The following is a 17915-nucleotide window of genomic DNA, read 5'->3' on the forward strand; positions in this document are numbered from 1 at the left end:
TTTTAACCCTGTAAGGGGGTGGTGCACTGTACCCGAAGATACTGCCATATCGGGTCAATGCATAGGGCGACGGAAGCAAGCTTCGAAATCGGCCCCCGTTCTCAAAAATCCATTTAATATATGGTCCCCAGATAGGGGACGTATCAGATATTAAACTGATAAGAACAGATACTACACTTGATCTTAGCCAAAAGGCCGAGAAGCGATAACCGTTAAAGGGGCGGGCCCAACAAGGTGCCCTTCATGGGCACTATCACTGCTTGCTGTCAGGGAGGCTGCCAGACAATTTTCCATGCACACTCTGGGCTGGGGGGCAGTCAACCACCAGTACACACAGCAGAACCTAAACCCATACCATTATTGCTAAGCAGCAAGACAGGGGCCCATTGCACTCCCACGGGGCCTTTTTAAATGCAATCCATAACCCGGATTTGCCAGGAACCCTTCTTACTCCTCCTACTTGCATGTGACACTGGGCTTAGGATCTGCATAGGAAACACACACACAAGCACACACCTACCTTTGTTGCCTGCAGATGCCTCCTTGGCTGTCCCCAAACGGTATCAAACCAACACCCACGGGAAGCTGTAAGCATAGAGGACATGCCTGCACCCCATTGGACTTACCTGTGTGGGTTAAATCCGGGTTATTTGACAACCTATGGCGGTGATGGTTCTGCTCAGGCAGAGCAGTGCTGATGCTCCTCATAAAGCTGTCGCTGCTGTGAAGGTTCTAGGTGACATCACAAATCCCTATGGTTACATACACAACAAAGCTGGGTTGTTGTTGTTTACACTCTGCAAGGCCTGTGGAAGTGAGTGACATCATAGCACTGTAGTTCTGAGGGTTCTAGATGGATGCAACAATCTCCTGTTGCTTCTATGAAGGCCATAATAGACGACATCACCAAACAGCTCCATAGTCACATACACAGCAAAGGAGAGATGTTGTTTACACCTAGTGATGTCAGTGGTATTGAGTGACATCACAGCACAGTGCTAAGGCTCCTGGGCCTGGACACAGCAGCGGCTGCAATATCTCAACGGAGAATACGTTTATATATATGTGTGTGTGTGCGCGTATATATATATATATATATATATATATATATATATATATATATATATATTTCTCCGCCGAAATCACTTTTAAACCCATTTCCACCTTTTTTTCCCTTCTCTTCCTCTTACTTTTTTTTCACGTTTTTTTACGTTTTTCTCCTTTTCGCCTCTTTTCTGGGCGTATTATTCTTCTTTTTCTTCTTTTTTTTCGTCTAATGCATACCCCATCAGTGCAGCAATGCTTATTCAATACCGCCAGCAGATGGAGACACTGGGGGATAATTTTTTAAGGATTTATACTGATTTTTCCTGTCTGAATTTGTCGCACAGAAAGTTGCAGGCCAAATATGTGTGACATTTCTGCGACTTTAGCTTCTAGAGCATTTTTACAACATTATACATAGGTGCTGAATACATAAAAAGCGACTGTTCAGCGACAGACAAGTCGCATCGGCTGAAAGTAGGCCAGAATGTCAGTCCATGTTGGAGCAGGTTTAGATACAGTCTAAAGTATAGATCTCAAAGTCTGTGCACAGAATTTAGCAAGGGCTTCGCACCTTCTGATGCATCAGGTAGGTGCACAATAGCATAGCCTAACCCTCTGTACTTTGGTCTATATTGATGCGGGACATAGACAGCCAGCTGATGACCAATCCATTAGTGCAATGGATGTCTGGAAGCATTTGTCTTTGCCTTTGCAATACCACAGAAGCAATGCATGGTCAATGTACAGCAATGACACACCTGTGTGAACAGCCAGGAGACCCCCCCCCCCCCCCCCCATGTTATGTTACATAGTTACATAGTTAGTACGGTCGAAAAAAGACATATGTCCATCAAGTTCAACCAGGGAATTAAGGGGTAGGGGTGTGGCGCGATATTGGGGAAGGGATGAGATTTTATATTTCTTCATAAGCATTAATCTTATTTTGTCAATTAGGAACATTCAGCACCCACCCGCTATCAAGGCAGCTGCCTATCATGTCATGCCCTACCTGCACAGGTGTGCTGGCTACTCAAATGATCCAATTAAGGAGGCCATTTAGTCAGCAGCAGCAGAAGTCCTGTGCCTGGACGCTCCAACAGCGGCCAGACACAAGCAGAAGCAGAAGCAGCAGAAGCAACAGCAGCACCACCTTTTGTTTTTTGGCTGCAGCAGCAGCAAGGCCCACAGGGCTGGCTAGCTGGCTAGCCAGCAAGCAGGTAGCAATGAAAGTAGGAATCTTTCTTTTTAACCCTGTAAGGGGGTGGTGCACTGTACCCGAAGATACTGCCATATCGGGTCAATGCATAGGGCGACGGAAGCAAGCTTCGAAATCGGCCCCCGTTCTCAAAAATCCATTTAATATATGGTCCCCAGATAGGGGACGTATCAGATATTAAACTGATAAGAACAGATACTACACTTGATCTTAGCCAAAAGGCCGAGAAGCGATAACCGTGAAAGGGGCGGGCCCAACAAGGTGCCCTTCATGGGCACTATCACTGCTTGCTGTCAGGGAGGCTGCCAGACAATTTTCCATGCACACTCTGGGCTGGGGGGCAGTCAACCACCAGTACACACAGCAGAACCTAAACCCATACCATTATTGCTAAGCAGCAAGACAGGGGCCCATTGCACTCCCACGGGGCCTTTTTAAATGCAATCCATAACCCGGATTTGCCAGGAACCCTTCTTACTCCTCCTACTTGCATGTGACACTGGGCTTAGGATCTGCATAGGAAACACACACACAAGCACACACCTACCTTTGTTGCCTGCAGATGCCTCCTTGGCTGTCCCCAAACGGTATCAAACCAACACCCACGGGAAGCTGTAAGCATAGAGGACATGCCTGCACCCCATTGGACTTACCTGTGTGGGTTAAATCCGGGTTATTTGACAACCTATGGCGGTGATGGTTCTGCTCAGGCAGAGCAGTGCTGATGCTCCTCATAAAGCTGTCGCTGCTGTGAAGGTTCTAGGTGACATCACAATCCCTATGGTTACATACACAACAAAGCTGGGTTGTTGTTGTTTACACTCTGCAAGGCCTGTGGAAGTGAGTGACATCATAGCACTGTAGTTCTGAGGGTTCTAGATGGATGCAACAATCTCCTGTTGCTTCTATGAAGGCCATAATAGACGACATCACCAAACAGCTCCATAGTCACATACACAGCAAAGGAGAGATGTTGTTTACACCTAGTGATGTCAGTGGTATTGAGTGACATCACAGCACAGTGCTAAGGCTCCTGGGCCTGGACACAGCAGCGGCTGCAATATCTCAACGGAGAATACGTTTATATATATGTGTGTGTGTGCGCGTATATATATATATATATATATATATATATATATATATATATATATATTTCTCCGCCGAAATCACTTTTAAACCCATTTCCACCTTTTTTTCCCTTCTCTTCCTCTTACTTTTTTTTCACGTTTTTTTACGTTTTTCTCCTTTTCGCCTCTTTTCTGGGCGTATTATTCTTCTTTTTCTTCTTTTTTTTCGTCTAATGCATACCCCATCAGTGCAGCAATGCTTATTCAATACCGCCAGCAGATGGAGACACTGGGGGATAATTTTCTAAGGATTTATACTGATTTTTCCTGTCTGAATTTGTCGCACAGAAAGTTGCAGGCCAAATATGTGTGACATTTCTGCGACTTTAGCTTCTAGAGCATTTTTACAACATTATACATAGGTGCTGAATACATAAAAAGCGACTGTTCAGCGACAGACAAGTCGCATCGGCTGAAAGTAGGCCAGAATGTCAGTCCATGTTGGAGCAGGTTTAGATACAGTCTAAAGTATAGATCTCAAAGTCTGTGCACAGAATTTAGCAAGGGCTTCGCACCTTCTGATGCATCAGGTAGGTGCACAATAGCATAGCCTAACCCTCTGTACTTTGGTCTATATTGATGCGGGACATAGACAGCCAGCTGATGACCAATCCATTAGTGCAATGGATGTCTGGAAGCATTTGTCTTTGCCTTTGCAATACCACAGAAGCAATGCATGGTCAATGTACAGCAATGACACACCTGTGTGAACAGCCAGGAGACCCCCCCCCCCCCCCCCATGTTATGTTACATAGTTACATAGTTAGTACGGTCGAAAAAAGACATATGTCCATCAAGTTCAACCAGGGAATTAAGGGGTAGGGGTGTGGCGCGATATTGGGGAAGGGATGAGATTTTATATTTCTTCATAAGCATTAATCTTATTTTGTCAATTAGGAACATTCAGCACCCACCCGCTATCAAGGCAGCTGCCTATCATGTCATGCCCTACCTGCACAGGTGTGCTGGCTACTCAAATGATCCAATTAAGGAGGCCATTTAGTCAGCAGCAGCAGAAGTCCTGTGCCTGGACGCTCCAACAGCGGCCAGACACAAGCAGAAGCAGAAGCAGCAGAAGCAACAGCAGCACCACCTTTTGTTTTTTGGCTGCAGCAGCAGCAAGGCCCACAGGGCTGGCTAGCTGGCTAGCCAGCAAGCAGGTAGCAATGAAAGTAGGAATCTTTCTTTTTAACCCTGTAAGGGGGTGGTGCACTGTACCCGAAGATACTGCCATATCGGGTCAATGCATAGGGCGACGGAAGCAAGCTTCGAAATCGGCCCCCGTTCTCAAAAATCCATTTAATATATGGTCCCCAGATAGGGGACGTATCAGATATTAAACTGATAAGAACAGATACTACACTTGATCTTAGCCAAAAGGCCGAGAAGCGATAACCGTGAAAGGGGCGGGCCCAACAAGGTGCCCTTCATGGGCACTATCACTGCTTGCTGTCAGGGAGGCTGCCAGACAATTTTCCATGCACACTCTGGGCTGGGGGGCAGTCAACCACCAGTACACACAGCAGAACCTAAACCCATACCATTATTGCTAAGCAGCAAGACAGGGGCCCATTGCACTCCCACGGGGCCTTTTTAAATGCAATCCATAACCCGGATTTGCCAGGAACCCTTCTTACTCCTCCTACTTGCATGTGACACTGGGCTTAGGATCTGCATAGGAAACACACACACAAGCACACACCTACCTTTGTTGCCTGCAGATGCCTCCTTGGCTGTCCCCAAACGGTATCAAACCAACACCCACGGGAAGCTGTAAGCATAGAGGACATGCCTGCACCCCATTGGACTTACCTGTGTGGGTTAAATCCGGGTTATTTGACAACCTATGGCGGTGATGGTTCTGCTCAGGCAGAGCAGTGCTGATGCTCCTCATAAAGCTGTCGCTGCTGTGAAGGTTCTAGGTGACATCACAATCCCTATGGTTACATACACAACAAAGCTGGGTTGTTGTTGTTTACACTCTGCAAGGCCTGTGGAAGTGAGTGACATCATAGCACTGTAGTTCTGAGGGTTCTAGATGGATGCAACAATCTCCTGTTGCTTCTATGAAGGCCATAATAGACGACATCACCAAACAGCTCCATAGTCACATACACAGCAAAGGAGAGATGTTGTTTACACCTAGCGATGTCAGTGGTATTGAGTGACATCACAGCACAGTGCTAAGGCTCCTGGGCCTGGACACAGCAGCGGCTGCAATATCTCAACGGAGAATACGTTTATATATATGTGTGTGTGTGCGCGTATATATATATATATATATATATATATATATATATATATATATATTTCTCCGCCGAAATCACTTTTAAACCCATTTCCACCTTTTTTTCCCTTCTCTTCCTCTTACTTTTTTTTCACGTTTTTTTACGTTTTTCTCCTTTTCGCCTCTTTTCTGGGCGTATTATTCTTCTTTTTCTTCTTTTTTTTCGTCTAATGCATACCCCATCAGTGCAGCAATGCTTATTCAATACCGCCAGCAGATGGAGACACTGGGGGATAATTTTCTAAGGATTTATACTGATTTTTCCTGTCTGAATTTGTCGCACAGAAAGTTGCAGGCCAAATATGTGTGACATTTCTGCGACTTTAGCTTCTAGAGCATTTTTACAACATTATACATAGGTGCTGAATACATAAAAAGCGACTGTTCAGCGACAGACAAGTCGCATCGGCTGAAAGTAGGCCAGAATGTCAGTCCATGTTGGAGCAGGATTAGATACAGTCTAAAGTATAGATCTCAAAGTCTGTGCACAGAATTTAGCAAGGGCCTCACACCTTCTGATGCATCAGGTAGGTGCACAATAGCATAGCCTAACCCTCTGTACTTTGGTCTATATTGATGCGGGACATAGACAGCCAGCTGATGACCAATCCATTAGTGCAATGGATGTCTGGAAGCATTTGTCTTTGCCTTTGCAATACCACAGAAGCAATGCATGGTCAATGTACAGCAATGACACACCTGTGTGAACAGCCAGGAGACCCCCCCCCCCCCCCCATGTTATGTTACATAGTTACATAGTTAGTACGGTCGAAAAAAGACATATGTCCATCAAGTTCAACCAGGGAATTAAGGGGTAGGGGTGTGGCGCGATATTGGGGAAGGGATGAGATTTTATATTTCTTCATAAGCATTAATCTTATTTTGTCAATTAGGAACATTCAGCACCCACCCGCTATCAAGGCAGCTGCCTATCATGTCATGCCCTACCTGCACAGGTGTGCTGGCTACTCAAATGATCCAATTAAGGAGGCCATTTAGTCAGCAGCAGCAGAAGTCCTGTGCCTGGACGCTCCAACAGCGGCCAGACACAAGCAGAAGCAGAAGCAGCAGAAGCAGCAGCAGCACCACCTTTTGTTTTTTGGCTGCAGCAGCAGCAAGGCCCACAGGGCTGGCTAGCTGGCTAGCCAGCAAGCAGGTAGCAATGAAAGTAGGAATCTTTCTTTTTAACCCTGTAAGGGGGTGGTGCACTGTACCCGAAGATACTGCCATATCGGGTCAATGCATAGGGCGACGGAAGCAAGCTTCGAAATCGGCCCCCGTTCTCAAAAATCCATTTAATATATGGTCCCCAGATAGGGGACGTATCAGATATTAAACTGATAAGAACAGATACTACACTTGATCTTAGCCAAAAGGCCGAGAAGCGATAACCGTGAAAGGGGCGGGCCCAACAAGGTGCCCTTCATGGGCACTATCACTGCTTGCTGTCAGGGAGGCTGCCAGACAATTTTCCATGCACACTCTGGGCTGGGGGGCAGTCAACCACCAGTACACACAGCAGAACCTAAACCCATACCATTATTGCTAAGCAGCAAGACAGGGGCCCATTGCACTCCCACGGGGCCTTTTTAAATGCAATCCATAACCCGGATTTGCCAGGAACCCTTCTTACTCCTCCTACTTGCATGTGACACTGGGCTTAGGATCTGCATAGGAAACACACACACAAGCACACACCTACCTTTGTTGCCTGCAGATGCCTCCTTGGCTGTCCCCAAACGGTATCAAACCAACACCCACGGGAAGCTGTAAGCATAGAGGACATGCCTGCACCCCATTGGACTTACCTGTGTGGGTTAAATCCGGGTTATTTGACAACCTATGGCGGTGATGGTTCTGCTCAGGCAGAGCAGTGCTGATGCTCCTCATAAAGCTGTCGCTGCTGTGAAGGTTCTAGGTGACATCACAAATCCCTATGGTTACATACACAACAAAGCTGGGTTGTTGTTGTTTACACTCTGCAAGGCCTGTGGAAGTGAGTGACATCATAGCACTGTAGTTCTGAGGGTTCTAGATGGATGCAACAATCTCCTGTTGCTTCTATGAAGGCCATAATAGACGACATCACCAAACAGCTCCATAGTCACATACACAGCAAAGGAGAGATGTTGTTTACACCTAGTGATGTCAGTGGTATTGAGTGACATCACAGCACAGTGCTAAGGCTCCTGGGCCTGGACACAGCAGCGGCTGCAATATCTCAACGGAGAATACGTTTATATATATGTGTGTGTGTGCGCGTATATATATATATATATATATATATATATATATATATTTCTCCGCCGAAATCACTTTTAAACCCATTTCCACCTTTTTTTCCCTTCTCTTCCTCTTACTTTTTTTTCACGTTTTTTTACGTTTTTCTCCTTTTCGCCTCTTTTCTGGGCGTATTATTCTTCTTTTTCTTCTTTTTTTTCGTCTAATGCATACCCCATCAGTGCAGCAATGCTTATTCAATACCGCCAGCAGATGGAGACACTGGGGGATAATTTTCTAAGGATTTATACTGATTTTTCCTGTCTGAATTTGTCGCACAGAAAGTTGCAGGCCAAATATGTGTGACATTTCTGCGACTTTAGCTTCTAGAGCATTTTTACAACATTATACATAGGTGCTGAATACATAAAAAGCGACTGTTCAGCGACAGACAAGTCGCATCGGCTGAAAGTAGGCCAGAATGTCAGTCCATGTTGGAGCAGGTTTAGATACAGTCTAAAGTATAGATCTCAAAGTCTGTGCACAGAATTTAGCAAGGGCCTCGCACCTTCTGATGCATCAGGTAGGTGCACAATAGCATAGCCTAACCCTCTGTACTTTGGTCTATATTGATGCGGGACATAGACAGCCAGCTGATGACCAATCCATTAGTGCAATGGATGGCTGGAAGCATTTGTCTTTGCCTTTGCAATACCACAGAAGCAATGCATGGTCAATGTACAGCAATGACACACCTGTGTGAACAGCCAGGAGACCCCCCCCCCCCCCCCCCCCATGTTATGTTACATAGTTACATAGTTAGTACGGTCGAAAAAAGACATATGTCCATCAAGTTCAACCAGGGAATTAAGGGGTAGGGGTGTGGCGCGATATTGGGGAAGGGATGAGATTTTATATTTCTTCATAAGCATTAATCTTATTTTGTCAATTAGGAACATTCAGCACCCACCCGCTATCAAGGCAGCTGCCTATCATGTCATGCCCTACCTGCACAGGTGTGCTGGCTACTCAAATGATCCAATTAAGGAGGCCATTTAGTCAGCAGCAGCAGAAGTCCTGTGCCTGGACGCTCCAACAGCGGCCAGACACAAGCAGAAGCAGAAGCAGCAGAAGCAGCAGCAGCACCACCTTTTGTTTTTTGGCTGCAGCAGCAGCAAGGCCCACAGGGCTGGCTAGCTGGCTAGCCAGCAAGCAGGTAGCAATGAAAGTAGGAATCTTTCTTTTTAACCCTGTAAGGGGGTGGTGCACTGTACCCGAAGATACTGCCATATCGGGTCAATGCATAGGGCGACGGAAGCAAGCTTCGAAATCGGCCCCCGTTCTCAAAAATCCATTTAATATATGGTCCCCAGATAGGGGACGTATCAGATATTAAACTGATAAGAACAGATACTACACTTGATCTTAGCCAAAAGGCCGAGAAGCGATAACCGTGAAAGGGGCGGGCCCAACAAGGTGCCCTTCATGGGCACTATCACTGCTTGCTGTCAGGGAGGCTGCCAGACAATTTTCCATGCACACTCTGGGCTGGGGGGCAGTCAACCACCAGTACACACAGCAGAACCTAAACCCATACCATTATTGCTAAGCAGCAAGACAGGGGCCCATTGCACTCCCACGGGGCCTTTTTAAATGCAATCCATAACCCGGATTTGCCAGGAACCCTTCTTACTCCTCCTACTTGCATGTGACACTGGGCTTAGGATCTGCATAGGAAACACACACACAAGCACACACCTACCTTTGTTGCCTGCAGATGCCTCCTTGGCTGTCCCCAAACGGTATCAAACCAACACCCACGGGAAGCTGTAAGCATAGAGGACATGCCTGCACCCCATTGGACTTACCTGTGTGGGTTAAATCCGGGTTATTTGACAACCTATGGCGGTGATGGTTCTGCTCAGGCAGAGCAGTGCTGATGCTCCTCATAAAGCTGTCGCTGCTGTGAAGGTTCTAGGTGACATCACAAATCCCTATGGTTACATACACAACAAAGCTGGGTTGTTGTTGTTTACACTCTGCAAGGCCTGTGGAAGTGAGTGACATCATAGCACTGTAGTTCTGAGGGTTCTAGATGGATGCAACAATCTCCTGTTGCTTCTATGAAGGCCATAATAGACGACATCACCAAACAGCTCCATAGTCACATACACAGCAAAGGAGAGATGTTGTTTACACCTAGTGATGTCAGTGGTATTGAGTGACATCACAGCACAGTGCTAAGGCTCCTGGGCCTGGACACAGCAGCGGCTGCAATATCTCAACGGAGAATACGTTTATATATATGTGTGTGTGTGCGCGTATATATATATATATATATATATATATATATATATTTCTCCGCCGAAATCACTTTTAAACCCATTTCCACCTTTTTTTCCCTTCTCTTCCTCTTACTTTTTTTTCACGTTTTTTTACGTTTTTCTCCTTTTCGCCTCTTTTCTGGGCGTATTATTCTTCTTTTTCTTCTTTTTTTTCGTCTAATGCATACCCCATCAGTGCAGCAATGCTTATTCAATACCGCCAGCAGATGGAGACACTGGGGGATAATTTTCTAAGGATTTATACTGATTTTTCCTGTCTGAATTTGTCGCACAGAAAGTTGCAGGCCAAATATGTGTGACATTTCTGCGACTTTAGCTTCTAGAGCATTTTTACAACATTATACATAGGTGCTGAATACATAAAAAGCGACTGTTCAGCGACAGACAAGTCGCATCGGCTGAAAGTAGGCCAGAATGTCAGTCCATGTTGGAGCAGGTTTAGATACAGTCTAAAGTATAGATCTCAAAGTCTGTGCACAGAATTTAGCAAGGGCCTCGCACCTTCTGATGCATCAGGTAGGTGCACAATAGCATAGCCTAACCCTCTGTACTTTGGTCTATATTGATGCGGGACATAGACAGCCAGCTGATGACCAATCCATTAGTGCAATGGATGGCTGGAAGCATTTGTCTTTGCCTTTGCAATACCACAGAAGCAATGCATGGTCAATGTACAGCAATGACACACCTGTGTGAACAGCCAGGAGACCCCCCCCCCCCCCCCCCCATGTTATGTTACATAGTTACATAGTTAGTACGGTCGAAAAAAGACATATGTCCATCAAGTTCAACCAGGGAATTAAGGGGTAGGGGTGTGGCGCGATATTGGGGAAGGGATGAGATTTTATATTTCTTCATAAGCATTAATCTTATTTTGTCAATTAGGAACATTCAGCACCCACCCGCTATCAAGGCAGCTGCCTATCATGTCATGCCCTACCTGCACAGGTGTGCTGGCTACTCAAATGATCCAATTAAGGAGGCCATTTAGTCAGCAGCAGCAGAAGTCCTGTGCCTGGACGCTCCAACAGCGGCCAGACACAAGCAGAAGCAGAAGCAGCAGAAGCAGCAGCAGCACCACCTTTTGTTTTTTGGCTGCAGCAGCAGCAAGGCCCACAGGGCTGGCTAGCTGGCTAGCCAGCAAGCAGGTAGCAATGAAAGTAGGAATCTTTCTTTTTAACCCTGTAAGGGGGTGGTGCACTGTACCCGAAGATACTGCCATATCGGGTCAATGCATAGGGCGACGGAAGCAAGCTTCGAAATCGGCCCCCGTTCTCAAAAATCCATTTAATATATGGTCCCCAGATAGGGGACGTATCAGATATTAAACTGATAAGAACAGATACTACACTTGATCTTAGCCAAAAGGCCGAGAAGCAATAACCGTGAAAGGGGCGGGCCCAACAAGGTGCCCTTCATGGGCACTATCACTGCTTGCTGTCAGGGAGGCTGCCAGACAATTTTCCATGCACACTCTGGGCTGGGGGGCAGTCAACCACCAGTACACACAGCAGAACCTAAACCCATACCATTATTGCTAAGCAGCAAGACAGGGGCCCATTGCACTCCCACGGGGCCTTTTTAAATGCAATCCATAACCCGGATTTGCCAGGAACCCTTCTTACTCCTCCTACTTGCATGTGACACTGGGCTTAGGATCTGCATAGGAAACACACACACAAGCACACACCTACCTTTGTTGCCTGCAGATGCCTCCTTGGCTGTCCCCAAACGGTATCAAACCAACACCCACGGGAAGCTGTAAGCATAGAGGACATGCCTGCACCCCATTGGACTTACCTGTGTGGGTTAAATCCGGGTTATTTGACAACCTATGGCGGTGATGGTTCTGCTCAGGCAGAGCAGTGCTGATGCTCCTCATAAAGCTGTCGCTGCTGTGAAGGTTCTAGGTGACATCACAAATCCCTATGGTTACATACACAACAAAGCTGGGTTGTTGTTGTTTACACTCTGCAAGGCCTGTGGAAGTGAGTGACATCATAGCACTGTAGTTCTGAGGGTTCTAGATGGATGCAACAATCTCCTGTTGCTTCTATTAAGGCCATAATAGACGACATCACCAAACAGCTCCATAGTCACATACACAGCAAAGGAGAGATGTTGTTTACACCTAGTGATGTCAGTGGTATTGAGTGACATCACAGCACAGTGCTAAGGCTCCTGGGCCTGGACACAGCAGCGGCTGCAATATCTCAACGGAGAATACGTTTATATATATGTGTGTGTGTGCGCGTATATATATATATATATATATATATATTTATATATATATATATATATATTTCTCCGCCGAAATCACTTTTAAACCCATTTCCACCTTTTTTTCCCTTCTCTTCCTCTTACTTTTTTTTCACGTTTTTTTACGTTTTTCTCCTTTTCGCCTCTTTTCTGGGCGTATTATTCTTCTTTTTCTTCTTTTTTTTCGTCTAATGCATACCCCATCAGTGCAGCAATGCTTATTCAATACCGCCAGCAGATGGAGACACTGGGGGATAATTTTCTAAGGATTTATACTGATTTTTCCTGTCTGAATTTGTCGCACAGAAAGTTGCAGGCCAAATATGTGTGACATTTCTGCGACTTTAGCTTCTAGAGCATTTTTACAACATTATACATAGGTGCTGAATACATAAAAAGCGACTGTTCAGCGACAGACAAGTCGCATCGGCTGAAAGTAGGCCAGAATGTCAGTCCATGTTGGAGCAGGTTTAGATACAGTCTAAAGTATAGATCTCAAAGTCTGTGCACAGAATTTAGCAAGGGCCTCGCACCTTCTGATGCATCAGGTAGGTGCACAATAGCATAGCCTAACCCTCTGTACTTTGGTCTATATTGATGCGGGACATAGACAGCCAGCTGATGACCAATCCATTAGTGCAATGGATGGCTGGAAGCATTTGTCTTTGCCTTTGCAATACCACAGAAGCAATGCATGGTCAATGTACAGCAATGACACACCTGTGTGAACAGCCAGGAGACCCCCCCCCCCCCCCATGTTATGTTACATAGTTACATAGTTAGTACGGTCGAAAAAAGACATATGTCCATCAAGTTCAACCAGGGAATTAAGGGGTAGGGGTGTGGCGCGATATTGGGGAAGGGATGAGATTTTATATTTCTTCATAAGCATTAATCTTATTTTGTCAATTAGGAACATTCAGCACCCACCCGCTATCAAGGCAGCTGCCTATCATGTCATGCCCTACCTGCACAGGTGTGCTGGCTACTCAAATGATCCAATTAAGGAGGCCATTTAGTCAGCAGCAGCAGAAGTCCTGTGCCTGGACGCTCCAACAGCGGCCAGACACAAGCAGAAGCAGAAGCAGCAGAAGCAGCAGAAGCAGCAGCAGCACCACCTTTTGTTTTTTGGCTGCAGCAGCAGCAAGGCCCACAGGGCTGGCTAGCTGGCTAGCCAGCAAGCAGGTAGCAATGAAAGTAGGAATCTTTCTTTTTAACCCTGTAAGGGGGTGGTGCACTGTACCCGAAGATACTGCCATATCGGGTCAATGCATAGGGCGACGGAAGCAAGCTTCGAAATCGGCCCCCGTTCTCAAAAATCCATTTAATATATGGTCCCCAGATAGGGGACGTATCAGATATTAAACTGATAAGAACAGATACTACACTTGATCTTAGCCAAAAGGCCGAGAAGCGATAACCGTGAAAGGGGCGGGCCCAACAAGGTGCCCTTCATGGGCACTATCACTGCTTGCTGTCAGGGAGGCTGCCAGACAATTTTCCATGCACACTCTGGGCTGGGGGGCAGTCAACCACCAGTACACACAGCAGAACCTAAACCCATACCATTATTGCTAAGCAGCAAGACAGGGGCCCATTGCACTCCCACGGGGCCTTTTTAAATGCAATCCATAACCCGGATTTGCCAGGAACCCTTCTTACTCCTCCTACTTGCATGTGACACTGGGCTTAGGATCTGCATAGGAAACACACACACAAGCACACACCTACCTTTGTTGCCTGCAGATGCCTCCTTGGCTGTCCCCAAACGGTATCAAACCAACACCCACGGGAAGCTGTAAGCATAGAGGACATGCCTGCACCCCATTGGACTTACCTGTGTGGGTTAAATCCGGGTTATTTGACTACCTATGGCGGTGATGGTTCTGCTCAGGAAGAGCAGTGCTGATGCTCCTCATAAAGCTGTCGCTGCTGTGAAGGTTCTAGGTGACATCACAAATCCCTATGGTTACATACACAACAAAGCTGGGTTGTTGTTGTTTACACTCTGCAAGGCCTGTGGAAGTGAGTGACATCATAGCACTGTAGTTCTGAGGGTTCTAGATGGATGCAACAATCTCCTGTTGCTTCTATGAAGGCCATAATAGACGACATCACCAAACAGCTCCATAGTCACATACACAGCAAAGGAGAGATGTTGTTTACACCTAGTGATGTCAGTGGTATTGAGTGACATCACAGCACAGTGCTAAGGCTCCTGGGCCTGGACACAGCAGCGGCTGCAATATCTCAACGGAGAATACGTTTATATATATATGTGTGTGTGTGCGCGTATATATATATATATATATATATATATATATATATATATTTCTCCGCCGAAATCACTTTTAAACCCATTTCCACCTTTTTTTCCCTTCTCTTCCTCTTACTTTTTTTTCACGTTTTTTTACGTTTTTCTCCTTTTCGCCTCTTTTCTGGGCGTATTATTCTTCTTTTTCTTCTTTTTTTTCTTCTAATGCATACCCCATCAGTGCAGCAATGCTTATTCAATACCGCCAGCAGATGGAGACACTGGGGGATAATTTTCTAAGGATTTATACTGATTTTTCCTGTCTGAATTTGTCGCACAGAAAGTTGCAGGCCAAATATGTGTGACATTTCTGCGACTTTAGCTTCTAGAGCATTTTTACAACATTATACATAGGTGCTGAATACATAAAAAGCGACTGTTCAGCGACAGACAAGTCGCATCGGCTGAAAGTAGGCCAGAATGTCAGTCCATGTTGGAGCAGGTTTAGATACAGTCTAAAGTATAGATCTCAAAGTCTGTGCACAGAATTTAGCAAGGGCTTCGCACCTTCTGATGCATCAGGTAGGTGCACAATAGCATAGCCTAACCCTCTGTACTTTGGTCTATATTGATGCGGGACATAGACAGCCAGCTGATGACCAATCCATTAGTGCAATGGATGGCTGGAAGCATTTGTCTTTGCCTTTGCAATACCACAGAAGCAATGCATGGTCAATGTACAGCAATGACACATTTGTGTGAACAGCCAGGAGACCCCCCCCCCCCCATGTTATGTTACATAGTTACATAGTTAGTACGGTCGAAAAAAGACATATGTCCATCAAGTTCAACCAGGGAATTAAGGGGTAGGGGTGTGGCGCGATATTGGGGAAGGGATGAGATTTTATATTTCTTCATAAGCATTAATCTTATTTTGTCAATTAGGAACATTCAGCACCCACCCGCTATCAAGGCAGCTGCCTATCATGTCATGCCCTACCTGCACAGGTGTGCTGGCTACTCAAATGATCCAATTAAGGAGGCCATTTAGTCAGCAGCAGCAGAAGTCCTGTGCCTGGACGCTCCAACAGCGGCCAGACACAAGCAGAAGCAGAAGCAGCAGAAGCAGCAGCAGCACCACCTTTTGTTTTTTGGCTGCAGCAGCAGCAAGGCCCACAGGGCTGGCTAGCTGGCTAGCCAGCAAGCAGGTAGCAATGAAAGTAGGAATCTTTCTTTTTAACCCTGTAAGGGGGTGGTGCACTGTACCCGAAGATACTGCCATATCGGGTCAATGCATAGGGCGACGGAAGCAAGCTTCGAAATCGGCCCCCGTTCTCAAAAATCCATTTAATATATGGTCCCCAGATAGGGGACGTATCAGATATTAAACTGATAAGAACAGATACTACACTTGATCTTAGCCAAAAGGCCGAGAAGCGATAACCGTGAAAGGGGCGGGCCCAACAAGGTGCCCTTCATGGGCACTATCACTGCTTGCTGTCAGGGAGGCTGCCAGACAATTTTCCATGCACACTCTGGGCTGGGGGGCAGTCAACCACCAGTACACACAGCAGAACCTAAACCCATACCATTATTGCTAAGCAGCAAGACAGGGGCCCATTGCACTCCCACGGGGCCTTTTTAAATGCAATCCATAACCCGGATTTGCCAGGAACCCTTCTTACTCCTCCTACTTGCATGTGACACTGGGCTTAGGATCTGCATAGGAAACACACACACAAGCACACACCTACCTTTGTTGCCTGCAGATGCCTCCTTGGCTGTCCCCAAACGGTATCAAACCAACACCCACGGGAAGCTGTAAGCATAGAGGACATGCCTGCACCCCATTGGACTTACCTGTGTGGGTTAAATCCGGGTTATTTGACAACCTATGGCGGTGATGGTTCTGCTCAGGCAGAGCAGTGCTGATGCTCCTCATAAAGCTGTCGCTGCTGTGAAGGTTCTAGGTGACATCACAAATCCCTATGGTTACATACACAACAAAGCTGGGTTGTTGTTGTTTACACTCTGCAAGGCCTGTGGAAGTGAGTGACATCATAGCACTGTAGTTCTGAGGGTTCTAGATGGATGCAACAATCTCCTGTTGCTTCTATGAAGGCCATAATAGACGACATCACCAAACAGCTCCATAGTCACATACACAGCAAAGGAGAGATGTTGTTTACACCTAGTGATGTCAGTGGTATTGAGTGACATCACAGCACAGTGCTAAGGCTCCTGGGCCTGGACACAGCAGCGGCTGCAATATCTCAACGGAGAATACGTTTATATATATGTGTGTGTGTGCGCGTATATATATATATATATATATATATATATATATATATATATATTTCTCCGCCGAAATCACTTTTAAACCCATTTCCACCTTTTTTTCCCTTCTCTTCCTCTTACTTTTTTTTCACGTTTTTTTACGTTTTTCTCCTTTTCGCCTCTTTTCTGGGCGTATTATTCTTCTTTTTCTTCTTTTTTTTCGTCTAATGCATACCCCATCAGTGCAGCAATGCTTATTCAATACCGCCAGCAGATGGAGACACTGGGGGATAATTTTCTAAGGATTTATACTGATTTTTCCTGTCTGAATTTGTCGCACAGAAAGTTGCAGGCCAAATATGTGTGACATTTCTGCGACTTTAGCTTCTAGAGCATTTTTACAACATTATACATAGGTGCTGAATACATAAAAAGCGACTGTTCAGCGACAGACAAGTCGCATCGGCTGAAAGTAGGCCAGAATGTCAGTCCATGTTGGAGCAGGTTTAGATACAGTCTAAAGTATAGATCTCAAAGTCTGTGCACAGAATTTAGCAAGGGCCTCGCACCTTCTGATGCATCAGGTAGGTGCACAATAGCATAGCCTAACCCTCTGTACTTTGGTCTATATTGATGCGGGACATAGACAGCCAGCTGATGACCAATCCATTAGTGCAATGGATGGCTGGAAGCATTTGTCTTTGCCTTTGCAATACCACAGAAGCAATGCATGGTCAATGTACAGCAATGACACACCTGTGTGAACAGCCAGGAGACCCCCCCCCCCCCCCCCCCCATGTTATGTTACATAGTTACATAGTTAGTACGGTCGAAAAAAGACATATGTCCATCAAGTTCAACCAGGGAATTAAGGGGTAGGGGT

At 46.0% G+C, this 17915-nt stretch overlaps 8 non-coding genes across 8 annotated transcripts; all 8 read right to left on the minus strand.

Moving 5' to 3' along the window:
- Positions 1-16: 16 nt before the first annotated feature.
- LOC130330563 (U2 spliceosomal RNA) lies at positions 17-207 on the minus strand. Its single transcript, XR_008873699.1, has one exon. It is a non-coding gene; the product is annotated as a U2 spliceosomal RNA (small nuclear RNA).
- Positions 208-2306: 2099 nt separating this feature from the next.
- Positions 2307-2497, minus strand: LOC130330575 (U2 spliceosomal RNA). Its single transcript, XR_008873710.1, has one exon. It is a non-coding gene; the product is annotated as a U2 spliceosomal RNA (small nuclear RNA).
- Positions 2498-4592: 2095 nt separating this feature from the next.
- LOC130330587 (U2 spliceosomal RNA) lies at positions 4593-4783 on the minus strand. Its single transcript, XR_008873721.1, has one exon. It is a non-coding gene; the product is annotated as a U2 spliceosomal RNA (small nuclear RNA).
- A 2092-nt stretch (positions 4784-6875) lies between these two features.
- On the minus strand, positions 6876-7066 carry LOC130330599 (U2 spliceosomal RNA). The gene has a single exon (XR_008873729.1). It is a non-coding gene; the product is annotated as a U2 spliceosomal RNA (small nuclear RNA).
- A 2089-nt stretch (positions 7067-9155) lies between these two features.
- On the minus strand, positions 9156-9346 carry LOC130330606 (U2 spliceosomal RNA). Its single transcript, XR_008873730.1, has one exon. It is a non-coding gene; the product is annotated as a U2 spliceosomal RNA (small nuclear RNA).
- A 2086-nt stretch (positions 9347-11432) lies between these two features.
- Positions 11433-11623, minus strand: LOC130330577 (U2 spliceosomal RNA). The gene has a single exon (XR_008873712.1). It is a non-coding gene; the product is annotated as a U2 spliceosomal RNA (small nuclear RNA).
- A 2105-nt stretch (positions 11624-13728) lies between these two features.
- Positions 13729-13919, minus strand: LOC130330608 (U2 spliceosomal RNA). Its single transcript, XR_008873732.1, has one exon. It is a non-coding gene; the product is annotated as a U2 spliceosomal RNA (small nuclear RNA).
- A 2086-nt stretch (positions 13920-16005) lies between these two features.
- On the minus strand, positions 16006-16196 carry LOC130330609 (U2 spliceosomal RNA). Its single transcript, XR_008873733.1, has one exon. It is a non-coding gene; the product is annotated as a U2 spliceosomal RNA (small nuclear RNA).
- Positions 16197-17915: the final 1719 nt, after the last annotated feature.

Source organism: Hyla sarda, unplaced genomic scaffold (genome assembly GCF_029499605.1).
Source record: "Hyla sarda isolate aHylSar1 unplaced genomic scaffold, aHylSar1.hap1 scaffold_336, whole genome shotgun sequence".
In the NCBI taxonomy this organism is placed as follows: Eukaryota; Metazoa; Chordata; class Amphibia; order Anura; family Hylidae; genus Hyla; species Hyla sarda.